At 36.2% G+C, this 16430-nt stretch overlaps 1 protein-coding gene and 1 long non-coding RNA gene across 8 annotated transcripts in view; one reads left to right on the top strand and one right to left on the bottom strand.

Moving 5' to 3' along the window:
- The window catches only part of CTNNA2 (catenin alpha 2), a 1472650-nt gene that overhangs the window by 531270 nt on the left and 924950 nt on the right, over positions 1–16430 (top strand). The window lies entirely within an intron of this gene.
- The window catches only part of LOC104005050 (uncharacterized), a 62456-nt gene continuing 57360 nt past the window's right edge, over positions 11335–16430 (bottom strand). For 2 of the 3 annotated variants that reach the window (XR_008546460.2, XR_008546462.2), the window contains one exon: positions 11335–16422. This is a non-coding gene — a long non-coding RNA (uncharacterized LOC104005050). Of the gene's footprint in view, positions 16427–16430 lie in introns of all 3 variants that reach the window. The other variant, XR_008546459.2, reaches the window with a different exon arrangement.

The following is a 16430-nucleotide window of genomic DNA, read 5'->3' as shown; positions in this document are numbered from 1 at the left end:
GCTATGTAAGCCCAGCATCCATTAGCTATTCTCCCTGATGGTCTCCCTTCCCCCACACTCCCCTCCAACAGGCCCCATTGTTTGTTGTCCATGTGTTCTCATCGTTCAGCTCCCACTGATAAGTGACAACATGTGATGTTTGGTTTTCTGTTCCTGCATTAGTTTGCTGAGGATAATGGCAGTCTTAAGGCTGAAGGGATATGGCAGCCCTAGGGAACGGCAGTTCACAGTGAACTCTGGTGGTCAGGGAGCTCCAGGAGGGGTGTCCTGGGAATACACAAACTTAGGATATTGTGGTATTTTATGAGAATTTTACAGAGCCATTGAAGAGTATAGGAAGACTTAGCCAATAGTTGCAAGAAAATCAAATTTTAACAGGAGGTACCAATTGACTGCAGGGAAAAAATAAGATGTACAAGAAAAAATGTAATCATGCTACTTGTATCAGAAACAAATAAAAAACATTGAAAAAGGCATGAAGACACTGAAAGTGGTTGGAAAAATAATTGTGCTTTAATGTTGGAAGGAAAAAAGGTGCTAAAATTTTCATCATTGTAATAGGAAGTCATAGGGGACATCTAAGATTGAATAATTAAGGGACATAGTATATACATATGACATAGCAAATATAAATACGAATACCAGAAGAAACAATTTTAATAAATGAAAGCCATTTCTATTTGTGTATGAGCCCCGGAGAAGGAAAGAGAGAATTATACAAGAGACTGCTGTTTTTGGTGTAAGACTTTTGGCACTATTTAAATTTTTAAATTTTTAACTATGTAAGTCTCTTATTTTGATAAAAGTAAACATTCATTGGATGGAAAGAAACTCCACAGGCTACCTTGGAAATAAGTCAGCTTCCTGATTTAGAAAGATTCATGCAGAAGTTTCCTTCCAGCACTTTTTCTCAGTTTTATTAGGTGTCCTTCGACTTTTAATCACTGTGAAGAAATAGCGAAAGGCATGACTTTGGTACTGTCTTCTCCTGTCAACCTGAGGCACTGTGGGATTGCTAAGGGAAGTGTGGTTCAGGCTGCATGAAAGCAGTCTAGGTATGCTAGGCCAGGGAGGAGGCAGCCACAGCGGCGGCCAAGAGAAGCCACTGGAGGGATTCCCAGGTGGCTGGAGCTTGACCCGATCATTCCTAAGATTCCATTGTCCTGAGCTATCTAAACAGCAGTGTCTGCTATTCTATATTGACTCTGATTCCAGAACTGAACTGACCACCACTGGTCACATGGTAGGAAAAAATTAGGTGTAAATGTGACCAAAATATAACTGAAAGTGAGGGGCAGAAAAACAGTTGAAGTGTCAGAATTAGTGATAAGGTAGGTATCTAGGGATAGCAGGCCAGGGGGTAGGGCCAACGTCAGAGACTGTATGGGACATAGTTGTGTCAAAGCATGGAGAGAGTGAATGCTGCTTCATGGACTTAAAGTGGAACCTACCTTTCACTCTGTAATGTGTGCCACTGGGGGACCTAAGTCAGCAGAGTCGTTATCATTTTGGTAGAGCCTTGAAGTTCCAGATAGTTAAGTGTATCCCTGTTAGGTGGATAGCTCTCCCAGGACTGAGATTTCCTGCAACCTCTTGAAGACCATATGGCTTTAGAACTTCTGGATAAACTCTTGGGTCAGGTTTGATCTTTGGGGAATGCTTTTGTTTACATAAAAGGGAAAAGAAAAAAGTCAGCAGATGTGATATCTTCCTATAGTAATAGTGTTTCCCTTGCAGGCAACTACATACTCTGATTTCCTCTTTGATACGACGTTTATTACTTCTCAAATGAAGTTAACAAGTATGTTTATGAGATATCTGGCCTAGCTTCATAAAAGAATTCTCTCTTTTCTTAAAAATAAAAACTAACAGAGGTTGGAATGATCATATTCAGTATATTGTGAGCATATGAGAGATTTATAATATGCTTAGCATAAAATATGACACTATTAATAAATTAATTATTGATGAAATTGGTTCATTAGTTCTAAAAATTTTATTTCCTCTGAGTCAGGTAATAAACAGAAATAAAAATGATCTGCTCCCCACTTTATTCCACTTCAGAATTCTTGCCACATTTATTCATTAGTTTGAGAGGTCATGTAATTCCGGCTGTGCCTTAAAGATGAAGCCTCCAGAAATGAATTTTATCTAAAAATTATACCTCACTTGAACAGAAGACATATCTCTTTCCGTTTGGATTACCCTTGTTGTCTTCTTTGTTGGTTTATAAAAAATAGATTAAGGCCATATATACACATTGAAAGAGTAGCCATCATATTTATTTTATTGCAAGTAAATATGCTGATGTATAGCAAAGATTTTTATCTACAGTGCCTGATGCTTTCAATAGGAGAGTTGGTAAATGTACAGCAAATATTTAGGCCACCTTTCTCCCACTTGGTTTTTTTTTTTTTTGTGGTGGTGGTGGTGATTGTTGTTTGACCTGTTTTGATAAGGACAGTTAAATACCTGTGATTAAATAGTTGTTTGATTTTTTTCATTCAATTTTTATTTCGGATACAGGGGGTACATGTACAGGTTTGTTACATGGGTATATTGCTTCCAGGTAGTGAGCATGGTATGCAATAGGTAGTTTTTCAACTCATCCTTCCTCCCGCCCTTCCTCCTCGCTCTAGTTGTTTACAGCATCTATTGCTGCCATGTTTATGTTTATATGTGCTTAGTGTTTAGCTCCCCCTTATAAGTGAGAACATGCAGTATTTGGTTAATTCACTTAAGATTATGTTAATTCACTGTCCCTGTGTTAATTCACTTAGGATTATGGCCTCCAGCTCTATACATGTTGCTTGAAGGACAGGATTTCATTGTTTTTATGACTATATAATATTCATGGTGTGTATGTACCACATTTTCTTTATCCAATCCACCATTAATGGACACCTAGGTTGATTCCATGATGTTGCTGTTGTGAACAGTGCAGTGATGAACATATGCATGTGCGTGTCTTTTTGGTACAATGATTTATTTTCCTTTCAGTATATAACCAGTAATGGGGTTGCTCTATTTTACATTATTTGGGAAATCTCCAAACTGCTTTCTACAGTGGCTGAACTAATTGATATTCCCACCAACAGTGCATAAGCATTCTCTTTTATCTGCAGCCTCACCAGTTTCTGTTGTTTTTTGACTTTTTAATAATAGCCATTCTGACTGGTATGAGATGTTATCTCATTATGGTGTTGATTTGCATTTCTATGATGATTAATGATGACAATTTTTTAATATGTTTGTTGGCTGCTTGTATGTCTTCTTTTGAGAAGTATCTGTTCATTTGCCCATTTTAATGCGGTTATTTGTGCTTTGCTTGTTGGTTTAACTTCCTTATATATTCTGGATACTAGACCTTTGTCAGATGCATAGTTTGCAGATATTTTCTCCCATTCTATAAGCTGCCTGTTTACTCTATCTACTGTTTCTTTTGCTGTGCAGAAGCTCTTTAGTTTAATTAGGCCCCACTTGTCAATTTTTGTTTTTGTTGCAATCACTTTTGGGGACTTAGCCAAAAATTCTTTGCCAAGGCCAATGTTGAGAAGGGTATTTCCTAGATTTTCTTCTAGAATTTTTATAGTTTGTGATCTTACATTTCAATCTTTAGTCCATCTTAAGTTAATTTTTGTATGTGGTGAAAGGTGAGAGTCCAATTTCATTCTTTTGCATATGGCTAGCCAATTATCCCAGCATCATTTATTGAATAGGGGGTGCTTTCCCCATTGCTTGCTTTTGTTGACCTTGAGGAAGGTCAGATGATTGTAAGTGTGCCATTTTATTTTGGAGTTTTCTATTCTGTTCCATTGGTCAATGTGTCTGTTTCTGTACCAGTACCATGCTGGTTTGGTTACTATAGCCTTATAGTATAGTTTGAAGTCAGGTAGTGTAATGCCTCTGGCTTTGTTCTTTTTGCTTAGGATTGCTTAGGCTATTCAGACTCTTTTTTGGTTCCATATTACTTAAAAATTTTTTTTTCTAATTCTGTGAAGTATGGTATTAGTAGTTTGCTAGAAATATCATTGAACCTCTAATTGCTTTAGGCACTATGGTCATTTTAACAAAATTAATTCTTCCAATCTATAAACATGGAATGCTTTTCATTTATTCATGTTTTCTCTGAATTCTGTCAGCAGTTTTGTAGTTCTTTTTGTAGGGAACCTTCACCTTCTTGGTTAGTTGTATTTTCAGGTATTTCATTTTCTTTGTGACTTTGTAAATAGCAGTGTGTTCTTGATTTGACTTTCAGCATGGACATCATTGGTATATAGAAATGCTACTTTTTTTGTACATATCCAGAAACCTTGCTAAACCTGTTTATCAGTTCTAATAGCTTTTTCACAGAGTCTTTAGGGTTTTCTAGATACAGAATCATATCTTCAGGGAAGATACTTTTATTTCTTTTCCTATTTGGATGCTTTTCTTTCTCTTCCCTATTGCTCTGTCTAGGACTTATTTCCCACTTTGTTTTAACACCATACAAAAGCTTAGGGAAGGAAAGGCCAAATGGAATAGTGTACTTATATGTGTTTTATAAAAAGAACATCATGTATAAATTAATATGGGGTTTAAGAGCCAAAATTTATACTTTAAATTATCATTGGCCCAGAAAAGTATGATTTTTTTTTTTAAATCACATCATGCTTCTTGTTCAGGTGGAAATCTCAACCATTAAGCTCAGTTCATGTAGTTTGCAGTTTGGTATTTTTTCTATTTTGTGTCTAGAGACTTCTGCTCTGCATATGTCTTAGTCTGTTTTTTGTTGCTATAACAGAGTATCACAGACTGGGTAATTTATAAAGAAAGTAAATGTATTTCTTACACTTCTTCTGGGAAGTCCAAGATAGAAGATCTGGCATCTGGTGAGGGCCTTCTTGCTGTGTCATAAAATGGCAGAAGGCATCACATGTTGAGAGAGCAAAAGTATGCTTCTCAGATCAAGTCTCTCTTTCTCTTCTTACAAGGCCACCAGTCCTAAAATGGGGGCTCCATCCAGATTACCTTATCTAATCCTAATTACCTCCCATCTCCAATCAACATATGAATTTGGAGATTATGTTTCCAGCACATGAAATGTGGGGGACATATTCAAATCCTAGCAGCCTGTAAGCTTCCTATCATTGCCAGACCTACTTTGCCTTACTGTTTATAAATTGCTTGCAGATAGAAATGGTATTATCTATGCACAAACACACACATACTTATCCCTGAATATCATCTAATAAAATCACTTTCTTTGTAATTGGTACTAAATAATTTGGACTGCTATCAAAACCTTTTAATATAGCAGCTCTTCTACTGAATATGTTCGAATTTGGTTCTCAAATCAGAGAAAGTCCTCATTATTAGAAAGGTATACTGCCACCATTGTGCATTATGGTTTTCAAATTAATAAATTTGAATGAAAATCTGAAACAATAGCAATGTTTTTGAAAATGTATTATGTAATACAGTGGAAAATGTTTTCTGTTTTTACAATAATAGAATAAATACCGTGCAGATGGGCTTGAATTTAAATAAGAACAAAGAAATAAGAAAAAAAAGAAGCGTGTTTATAATATTTCTCAATATTTTACTTTTCAAATGAACTTTCTGCAGCAGAATTACACTTGAATTTGATTCAATTTTCTAAAAACTGAATTACATAAATATTTGGAAGGAGCATATGTCACCACTGATTCATTCATTCAGCTTACATTTTTTGAACACCCACTATGGTTCACGCTCTTTGTAAGGCTGGGGACATATAATGATGAGCAACATAGGCATGGGCTCATCATCAATAAGCAGGCAGAACATATTTAACATATTTCATATTTGTTTTATTAAGCCAAATATGAAAATGGGCCAGCCAAAAGTGTGAGGGGGTGAAATGGGCTTAATTGTATTGTCTGATGTGGCAGCCTTGGTTGGATTTGTTTTGTTGGAGGAAAAGAATCTAAGGAAGGGATGAACTTGCTCGCAGAAATGTACATTAAGTTAACATGAACAGGTGATTAGAGGAAGTGTTAACCTGGGGTCTAGAGTGGTTAGCAATTACTTTAGTAATATATAATGCTTCTGACAGATCTCACAGGATCTCTGGTATCGGAGATTATCTAACCCAACTCCTGAAGTCTTTCCTGACCACCTGTTTAAAAGAGCCCTCCTCTCTTCTATTCTGTCTCACAGTACACTTTTTCCTTTATCTCACTGGTTCAGATTTGTGTAACTTATTTATTACAGTTTACTTCTTTAATGTTTTTTCCCCCACTACTAGACGGAATTGCTACAAGGACATGAACTATGTCTGTTTTGTTCACCTGAGTAGAGTCATTGCCTGTGTCCTAACTGGTCCACAGGCAAAGTAGGTGATCAATAAATATTTATTAATGACTGCAAAATCAGTTTCTAAATGTAAACATCCAGGTTGTGACAGATCATGATTATGTAGTTGAGAGTTGTGTTATTTTGGATTGCTATGCTGTGTTTTACTTTAGGATCTTTAGCATTTCTACAAAAGTGAACCACCTTTTTATTTTTATTTTGAAGGAGATTATATTTCATATAAAGCAAAATGAAGGTAAGTAAATATGATGAAATAAGAAAGCGAAAGAGTAAGAGAAAATATTGCAAGATTTATAAAAATACTTTATTTTTTTAAGTTTTGCTTTAGTATTTCCATAAGAAAAGTTTTCTGCCTAAGAAACAAGCAGTTAGGTGAGTGTCTTTCCTACCCCCTATAGACCTGCATAGTTCTTCATCTCACTACTCCTGCACAAGTCCTATTGGTCCTGGAGAAAATGGATGGCTTTAGAGAAAAATTAAAAGATTTAGACCAGGGATCTCTAAAAAATCTACTGTTTTCTTTGGCAATACTTTCTCATTTGTGAAGAGGAACTTTTCAGTTGCATTGTTTATGAAGAGGCATTTCCAAATGTAAATTGCTTTTCCCTACTGGTATCAGTGTAGCTATTGGGAGTTAAAACATGCTTCATACATGTTAGGATGTTAATATCTTACCCTTTCTTTGAACTCAGAAGACAGCTATGCCACTCATCAACTGACTACTTCTTCATGAGCTACATCTGCATATACTCTGGTTCTATGCAGAAATCTAGGCCTGTTTATAACAGGAAGATACTTGGATGGATTAAAGGCAGAATCCCCATGTAGCTTTCAGATCAGTCATAATAGAATCTTAAGCATAATAGAATCAGTAAGCATTCTGAAACATGAGCTCTACCTTATAGATTAGGGAAATGAGTCTTGCTGATCATACATATGGTACGTTCTGTCCAGGAAATGAATATATGTGAGTTCTTGTATTTCTCGCACCCCCCCACCCCCCGCTCTAATGGTTCGATTTTTAGAACTGATCTTTTGATTCATTTTCCCCGCACCTTTTCTATTAGTGCTGAAGTTTGTCTCTATACTAATTCCTAAGGGAATGAGGCCTGAAGGCCAGTTGCATTCCTGCCTGTGTCTTTTCCTGCCTGGATGAGAAAACTTGAATCCTGCCTCTAGATCCCTCAGCTACTGCCTTGGTCTTGCTTCTGATGCACATATTGCTCTGACTCGTCATGACTTCAGCACCAACTGTTTTGTCAACAGTATCAGCAGTCTGGAATTCCTCAACCACCATCTCAGTTCTGGACTGCCTCGTTGGATGTTACTGATGTTGACACTTGAGAAGCTGGTTTCGCCAGCTAAATGTGGAGCATCATAGTGCCTAATAGCTTCTGGTGGCCTTAACTTCCTTCTCCAGTTGGTTTCCTTCAGGTTTTTTTCCATTTTCTTCTTTTGGCTCTGGGTTTGGTCTAGTATGCTTGTTCATATTGTGACAAGTGACACCTTTGGGAAAAAAACAATACAAAACAAAACAAAGAAACTACAAGAAGTTCCCTACAAGAAGACCCCAAAATGCGTGTTAGGGTTTGATGCTCTGTGCATTCCAGGAGATGTGTTTATTTAATTTTTGCTTTAGTTGGTGGTTTCTCTAGGAACCTTCATGAACAACAGGAGGATGGTCTGCTGTTCTCAGATAATAAAGGGATTGAGTGGACTCAGTATTAGCCACTCAAGATGTTCATGTTCAATGCTAGCACCACTTTAAAGAAATAATGGGCTGGCGCGGTGGCTCACGCCTGTAACCCCAGTACTTTGGGAGGCTGAGGCGGGCGCATCAGGAGGTCAGGAGATCAAGACCATCCTGGCTAACATGGTGAAACCCTGTCTCTACTAAAAATACAAAAAATTAGCCGGGTGTGGTCGTGGGCGCCTGTAGTCCCAGCTACTTTGGAGGCTGAGACAGGAGAATGGCGTGAACCCGGGAGGTGGAGCTTGCAGTGAGCCAAGATCATGCCACTGCATTCCAGCCGGGGTGACAGACCAAGACTCCACCTCAAAAAAAAAAAAAAAAAAAAGAAAAGAAATAATGAGTGAGTTATGACTTAGAGGCTTGTCTGCAGCACATCAGCACGTCTACTCTGAGGTACTCCCTGGTCTTTACCCTGCTCTTGACTTTCTGCCTTTCTCCTGCAAGTAGCATACTACTTGTAGCATGTCACAGCAAGTAGGAGCTGTAGAAAAGCCTTGGTCCAGCACTCTCATTGCATATGTTTTATATTTTGTAGAATTTAGGTCCATAGAGGGAGCTACATAAGCTTTCATTGTAATTAAGTTTGTGATTTCAATTCCATGATGATATATGTCTTTCAGATTTAGCTTACCAAAATACTCATTCTACCTGAGTTTATATCATGAAACAGAACATCTCTGTCTAAATTGTTAAAATCTATTCGATATTTAAACATAAAATAAAAGATGATCAGGCCCAGATGGTATGGTAGAGAAACTCATATCTGGCTACAAACCCTGGCTGCGCTACTGACTTCTATGTGACTTTAAGCAAGAATTCATTGAGTGTTACTTCTCCTCTTTGACATAGGTTAATACCATTGTTCAAGACAGTTGTGCAAATTGAGAGAAAGCATAGTAAGTGACTATCAAAAAATCCATCACAAAGCACATGCTCCAAGAGTGTTCTTTCCTTACTGGAGAAGGGACACTGTTGAATATTCACTTACATCTTTCTAACATTCAAATCTTAATGATAAAGGGATAACATAAAGCTTGGCTTTGGGTAAGTTCTGAGAGTTTTTTTGGATCTCATAACTATACTCATTCAAGGATCAATAAAATCTAATCATGTCCTTACCATAAAAGACTGTCTGTTGTCATTTCCTGTCCTCTTTTTCCATCCTTCTTCACATTTTTGTTTCTTTCTAAATTGTCAGTGCATGCACCTTAAAACCTTGAAGATGCTCCCCAGTTCCTTTCTACAAAAACTTTACCACCCATAGATTTTTTCCATAGATCATTTATAATCCCTCTTTCTCCTGCTGCCTGCGTCCAGCATCTGTTCTATGAGTCCAGGAGGAAGTAGTTGAAACACAGTGAGTGAATGATGAGAGTCCACTGATCTTACTAAGGAAATGCATGTGAATCCAGCTGTCTGGGCATTTGTCCCTCTGCCAGGTGACCTTAGGTCTGCAGATGTCCAAATACAGGGTGTGAGATTGAGCTAATTTGGATTTAGGCACATCGGCCATATAAAATTTAGCCAGCAGTTTGCAATTCACCAGGCATAGCCTTTTTCTAAATCTGTTTTCATTTCTAGAAGACAAATTTTAACCTTTGATACTAGATTGGTGTAATCCTAGTTATTAGAAAACACTGAAATGGACTTCTGTTGAATTTCATGTTCACATCTACACAGCTTTCTTTTGGTCCATCAGTCAATAGATAGATAGAGATATGAATGTATGTGTATATATAATATATATGTTATATTTCATTTGTACTATTATAGTTTGTGTTTTAAGTAGTTTGTGGTTTAATGCAGAAGTCCCCAACCCTGGGGTCATGGACCAGTACCTGTCCATGGCCTGTTAGGAGCCCACAGCATGAGGTGAGTGGTGGGCAAGTGAGCGTTACCACCTGAGCTCCGCCTCCTGTCAGAGCAGTGGGGGCATTAGATTCTCACACCAGCACGAACCCTATTGTGATTTGCACATGTGAAGGATCTAGGTTGCATGCTCCTTATAATAACAAATGCCTGATGATCTGAGGTGGAGCAGTTTCATCCTGAAACCATCCCGCCTCCCTCCGACACATTCCCCCGGTGGAAAAATTGTTGTCCATGAAACTGGTCCCTGGTGCCAGAAAGGTTAGGGACCGCTGGTGTAATGGGAGAATAATAATGTACACTTTACAGATCAAAATAATAATATTTCAGTATATGATGTAACTATTTCTTTGGAAAACAAGGCAATATTTTAAAATGGGGTAGAGAGATTCTATCTGCCTATTGGCATAGTTAGGTTGATTGATTTACTTATAAAATGATGGTTAGAACATGAGGAAATATATCAGACTTCAGACTACATATTAGGTTTTGGATTTGTTATTGTTGGTTAAAAAAAATCCTTGGCTATAAAAAGTGAGTCGGTTTTAAATAGTCTAATTAGGCAATCACTGTGTTGCTTATCTGCATTCACAAACAGCAAATGAAAACCGGAAGTGACTACATGTTGCTTAATTAGTCCAATTAAACACCTGCCTTAGACTTCCTTGCTTAGCAAACCCAAGACTTCTCAAAATCACTAGCACATTGCTAAAAATATGACTTTAATTTGAAAAATTGTTTTGCACATTCTGTATGAAAAATGTAAAGAAAATACATGGGAATTATGCATTGCTTAAAACAAAAGATTAGACTTTGTAATTAAGCTAATTTAGTGGTACTATACAAATATATTCAGATTGAAAGCTTGTTAAAAACGCATTAAAACCAAAGAAAGTGTATATATGAAGAAAAGCATGGCATGTGTTGAGGAATTCCATCAAATACTTGGATGAAAGACAGCAGTGGTCCTCAGATCAGCAGGACTCCCTGTAAACCCCAGAATGGCTTCAGCTTAGCCACCTAAATGACTTGGAAAGATACCAGAAAAGGAGATCTCTGATATTCTTTTGTGAATCCCTCTTAATTTTGACATAAAAATTCATTGAAAATCAATACTATCCCATTTATTTTAGTCTATCTCAGTGGATACAGAGAACAGATTTCAGATATTTCTTTTTTTATTTTATTTTATTTTATTATTATTATACTTTAAGTTTTAGGGTACATGTGCACAATGTGCAGGTTAGTTACATATGTATACATGTGCCATGCTGGTGTGCTGCACCCATTAACTCGTCATTTAGCATTAGGTATATCTCCTAAAGCTATCCCTCCCCCCTCCCCCCACCCCACAACAGTCCCCAGAGTGTGATGTTCCCCTTCCTGTGTTCATGTGTTCTCATTGTTCAATTCCCACATATGAGTGAGAATATGCAGTGTATGGTTTTTTGTTCTTGCGATAGTTTACTGTGAATGATGATTTCCAGTTTCATCCATGTCCCTACAAAGGACATGAACTCATCATTTTTTATGGCTGCATAGTATTCCATGGTGTTTATGTGCCACATTTTCTTAATCCAGTCTATCATTGTTGGACATTTGGGTTGGTTCCAAGTCTTTGCTATTGTGAATAGTGCCACAGTAAACATACTTGTGCATGTGTCTTTATAGCAGCATGATTTATAATCCTTTGGGTATATACCCAGTAATGGGATGGCTGGGTCAAATGGTATTTCTAGTTCTAGATCCCTGAGGAATCACCACACTGACTTCCACAATGGTTGAACTAGTTTACAGTCCCACCAACAGTGTAAAAGTGTTCCTATTTCTCCACATCCTCTCCAGCACCTGTTGTTTCCTGACTTTTTAATGATCGCCATTCTAACTGGTGTGAGATGGTATCTCATTGCGGTTTTGATTTGCATTTCTCTGATGGCCAGTGATGATGAGCATTTTTTCATGTATCTTTTGGCTGCATAAATGTCTTGTTTTGAGAAGTGTCTGTTGATATCCTTCACCCACTTTTTGATGAGGTTGTTTGTTTTTTTCTTGTAAATTTGAGTTCTTTGTAGATTCTGGATAATAGCCCTTTGTCAGATGAGTAGATTGCGAAAATTGTCTCCCATTTTGTAGGTTGCCTGTTCACTCTGATGGTAGTTTCTTTTGCTGTGCAGAAGCTCTTTAGTTTAATTAGATCCCATTTGTCAATTTTGGCTTTTGTTGCCATTGCTTTTGGTGTTTCAGGCATGAAGTCCTTGTCCATGCCTATGTCCTGAATGGTAATGCCTAGGTTTTCTTATAGGGTTTTTATGGTTTTAGGTCTAACGTTTAAGTCTTTAATCCATCTTGAATTAATTTTTGTATAAGGTGTAAGGAAGGGATCCAGTTTCAGCTTTCTCCATATGGCTAGCCAGTTTTCCCAGCACCATTTATTAAATAGGGAATCCTTTCCCCATTGCTTGTTTCTCTCAGGTTTGTCAAAGATCAGATAGTTGTAGATATGCGGCGTTATTTTCCGAGGGCTCTGTTCTGTTCCATTGATCTATATCTCTGTTTTGGTACCAGTACCATGCTGTTTTGGTTACTGTAGCCTTGTAGTATAGTTTGAAGTCAGGTAGCGTGATGCTATATAAAACTTACCATCATGAACCAGGAGTCAAGAATTTTATTTTATTAGCACATAGAATGTAGAAATTTGAAGTAACTTAAGGATAATTTCTAATTTATAGCTGACAAAAATGAAGCCCAAAGAGATTAATTGAACTCAATTTTATACAGCGAATAAGTGGCTGGTCTGGGGCTCAAGTTCAATTATTCTGACCTCATGTCCGGCACCCTTTCCCCTTGTGGTTGTATGTTCAATATTATTTGTTGAAGCATTCCTTGGGCTACAGAGCTAAGTTCCTTAAATAAACTGTCTTACTTAAGCCTCACAGCATCCCTTTAAGGTGTATATTATTGTCTTCACTTTTCAGAATGGGAAGCTGAGTCTCAGATTCAATCATTTGGCACCTAAGTAAGAAATGGGAAGTTCCAAATTCTGTATTGTTTCTGTCCCCTGACCCATGCTGCTTCCTCTCACTGACATTTCACTCTGCAGTATTGAATGCTTCCATACTAATTATCCAGGGCCCATTCTGCTATTTCAGAAATGCTAATACCAGTTTTAAAAAGAAATAATATCCTGAATTAGAAAATGAGCTGCTTTCTTTTTTTGTGTGAATTGTCCAAATAAAGGTTCACAAGAAGAACCTTGACAAGCATAATTGCAACCTGTTCATTTCCCCTTTAAGTCATCAAACATTCCCGAGAAGCTTGAGGCCTCTAAGAAGTGATGCTTAAGGAATGCAGCTTGACAATATGGCAGTGCATTCAAGTGGAAGGCTGGCTATTCTATCCATGAAGATGACCCTACAGTAAAATACCAGTGTGGCCTTTTTTCATGTCACTGGCATTTTACCAGCAGTTTGTAATTTAATGGAAGAATAATAATGTACACTTACACATCAAAATCAGAAAATGTCAGTGTATGATGTAATTGTTTCTTTGAAAAACAAGGGAATGTTTTTAAAATGGAGTATGTCATGCATACTGTAATAAAATTATGCAGCCACATCAGTTGTCTTGCCATAAAACCAATTGATTTTAGTTTTAAAAATTTGTATTATATGTAAAATGAGACAAATATGTGCTGATCATTATCTTAGGGTAATAAACCACAAGTGTTGGAGAAATTAAAACCTGAATTATTATTCTTTGATAGGCTTTACAACTTCTGGCAGGCAAATTGCTCAAAGCTTTGATTTTCTTATCTGAGTAATAGGGATAATACTTTTATTTCCTTGTTCTCACAAACATGTGCTATATGTGTAATGAGCTGAGCATACCTGGAGAACACTTAGTATTTAACATTCTATTAAGCAAAGAGCAAGGTGGCATTATTAATCATGGTTTATTTTAATTCTAGAGTAGAAACTAATGAACAATAGAAGGATGAGATTTTGTTGAGATTTTTCTGCTTCTAATTTTTGGAAAAAACTGTTTTTATATATGCTAATGGAGAGATTTTTTTTCTTAGAACTTAGTAGGCTTGTGTTAAACTTATCTCCCTGTGGCTTTCAAGTATAATTTTCTTTATAGGAGACTAGTATCGTTGGTTTTATTCCAAGAAATGCTAATGGATTATTTATATTTTTCATTTTAGTATTAATTCCAGCTATTAATTTTTGAGCTTATTAAGAATCTAAAGCTCCTTTTCATTATTTCTAAAAGTAGCTTGAAATGCACATTTTCAGTATATCATAGTTACCATGATTTGATAAAGTATTTTTAAAAATATGTGTCATATGACAAAACCATGAAACTCAAGGTAGAGTGTACTCACATACATACATACACAGGACACAAATATAGGCTAGAATTCCTTTCATGCTACAGAGAGAGAGACAAAGGGAGACCAAAAAATAAATAAATAAAAAATAAATTTAGTGGTTACTACAAAAAAAAATGAGAAAAATGAATAAATCATTTTTATTTGATGCAATGAGGTTTATATCCATACTTTCCTGCTTGGATGTTTCTTTCAAGAAATTTAAAAGAAATTAATATCAAGGAAACTAATATCAAATAAGAATAAAGAAATTAATATCAAACACTGTTACTTGTTAATGTCAGTGTCACTTAAGCTATAATTTCCCATATCAAAATATGGGTTTGTTTGTTTGTTTACATTACTAGAAATTTTCTTTGTTTCAAAATGTGTTATTTTTGATTGTTGCCTTTACCCGCTATACTTAGTAGGAACAAATACTAGCTTCAGCCAATGAAATAAGAATAGACAGGGCATGGTGATAAAGTACTTGAATCTCCTGTGTTTCAACGATGATTTTGATGATTTTTCATTGATGATTTAGACTCGTTTATTGAAGTGTGGTCTCAGGGAGCCCTGTACTCTCGAGTCATCTACAGTTTTACCAAATGTGGTTGATATCTGTTTTCTGAAAAACTTTTTCTGATTTCTGAAACTGACTAATGTGTTTTTCTGTATTCTGAATTAAAACTGATTGATAATCCCTCTGCAAAACCCATACAGGTATAAAAGACAAGGAGATGTGATAGCTTGTGGCTACCCACCAGAACTATTTGTGCTAGAGAGATGTGAGTTCGCTTGCATGTTGGGTTTTGCTTATCATTTTCATCCAAAAGAAAAGGATACATTGAGATGCGTGTGAGTGGATAGAAATAGAAAATTCGTTGCTAGTGGAGGCTTGGTAAGGATTTTAGTAAGTGGAAAATCCGGCTGGTTGTCCGTGAGGTTCATTTGGGCTGGAAGTATTGAGGGAGATGATCAGACATTTGAGATATCTTTAAAGCATTTGGCAATAGCCCTTAATGTACTCTCAAGTTGAGAAAGTGGCAGGAAAATATTTATTCTACAACTTTATTTTTGTTTTTTTTTACCATCAAATGCAGTTTGTCTCTTTAAGAGCAAAAATAAATATTCAGACAGAGTTTCTCAGTTAGCAGAAATCACTCATTTTCTCCTAAAATGACATTAAAAAGAGTAAAAGCTTGGAAAGTCCTCAAGTAACATTAAAAAAAATTTATAAATACATTGGACTATATACATACTGACTATATCTACCTGTTTTTGTAAGCTTATTTAAAATGTCTATACTAGTGTCATAATTTACTAAAGCCATTAACTGACTGTTTGAAATTTCATTCTCAATAATTCTTTTTAGAGTCAGTAGTTGGGTTTTTACCATAAGAAAAAGTTTGCAATCTGATGTGAAAAACTTCAGATTTGTGATATTTGTCTCCATGTTGTTTGTTTTCTGCTCTGAGAGATGCCAACAAGTGGCAATTGAGTTATTCCCAGGTCATTGAAAAGTGAAGAGAATGGATTTCTAGAACTGTATAAGAACAAGGACTTGACGATTTAAAATTTTTTCATATAAAAAATGGGAATTTGTTCCTAGCAATTCATAGAAAAAAGTGTGTGAAAGCCACCTAAAAAGCACGAGACTGGCATGCAAAGCTTTATCTGCCAAATGTTAGAAATATTTTCATAATAACATAAAACAGTAAAACAACAAAAAGTTTGTATATGTCTCTGTATGCATACAAATAGAGAATGTATGTGTTATTTATTTTTCTAAATGAGCATACATTCCTGAACTAATAATGTATTACATACATTATACAATATACATAAAAGTAGACATTTAAAAGAATGGCATACACTTTTAAAAACAACATTCTATTTGTTAACTGTATACGATGATACAGTTAATATTAGCTGCTGTAATAGAGTATCTTTAAAATCTCAGAGACTTAACAGAAGTTTTCTTCTTACTACATAATATCTAAATGGGTCTTTCTGATCCATAGGTCACTCTCCTCCAAGGGAAACTTCAGGAAGTTAGGCTCCTTTCTACCTGTGGCTTCTTCGTCTTTAACACCTGGCTTC

Source organism: Pan troglodytes, chromosome 12, assembly GCF_028858775.2.
Source record: "Pan troglodytes isolate AG18354 chromosome 12, NHGRI_mPanTro3-v2.0_pri, whole genome shotgun sequence".
Taxonomy (NCBI): Eukaryota; Metazoa; Chordata; class Mammalia; order Primates; family Hominidae; genus Pan; species Pan troglodytes.
Note: the sequence above shows the minus strand (reverse complement) of the source record. Positions and strands in the feature narration are given on the sequence as shown.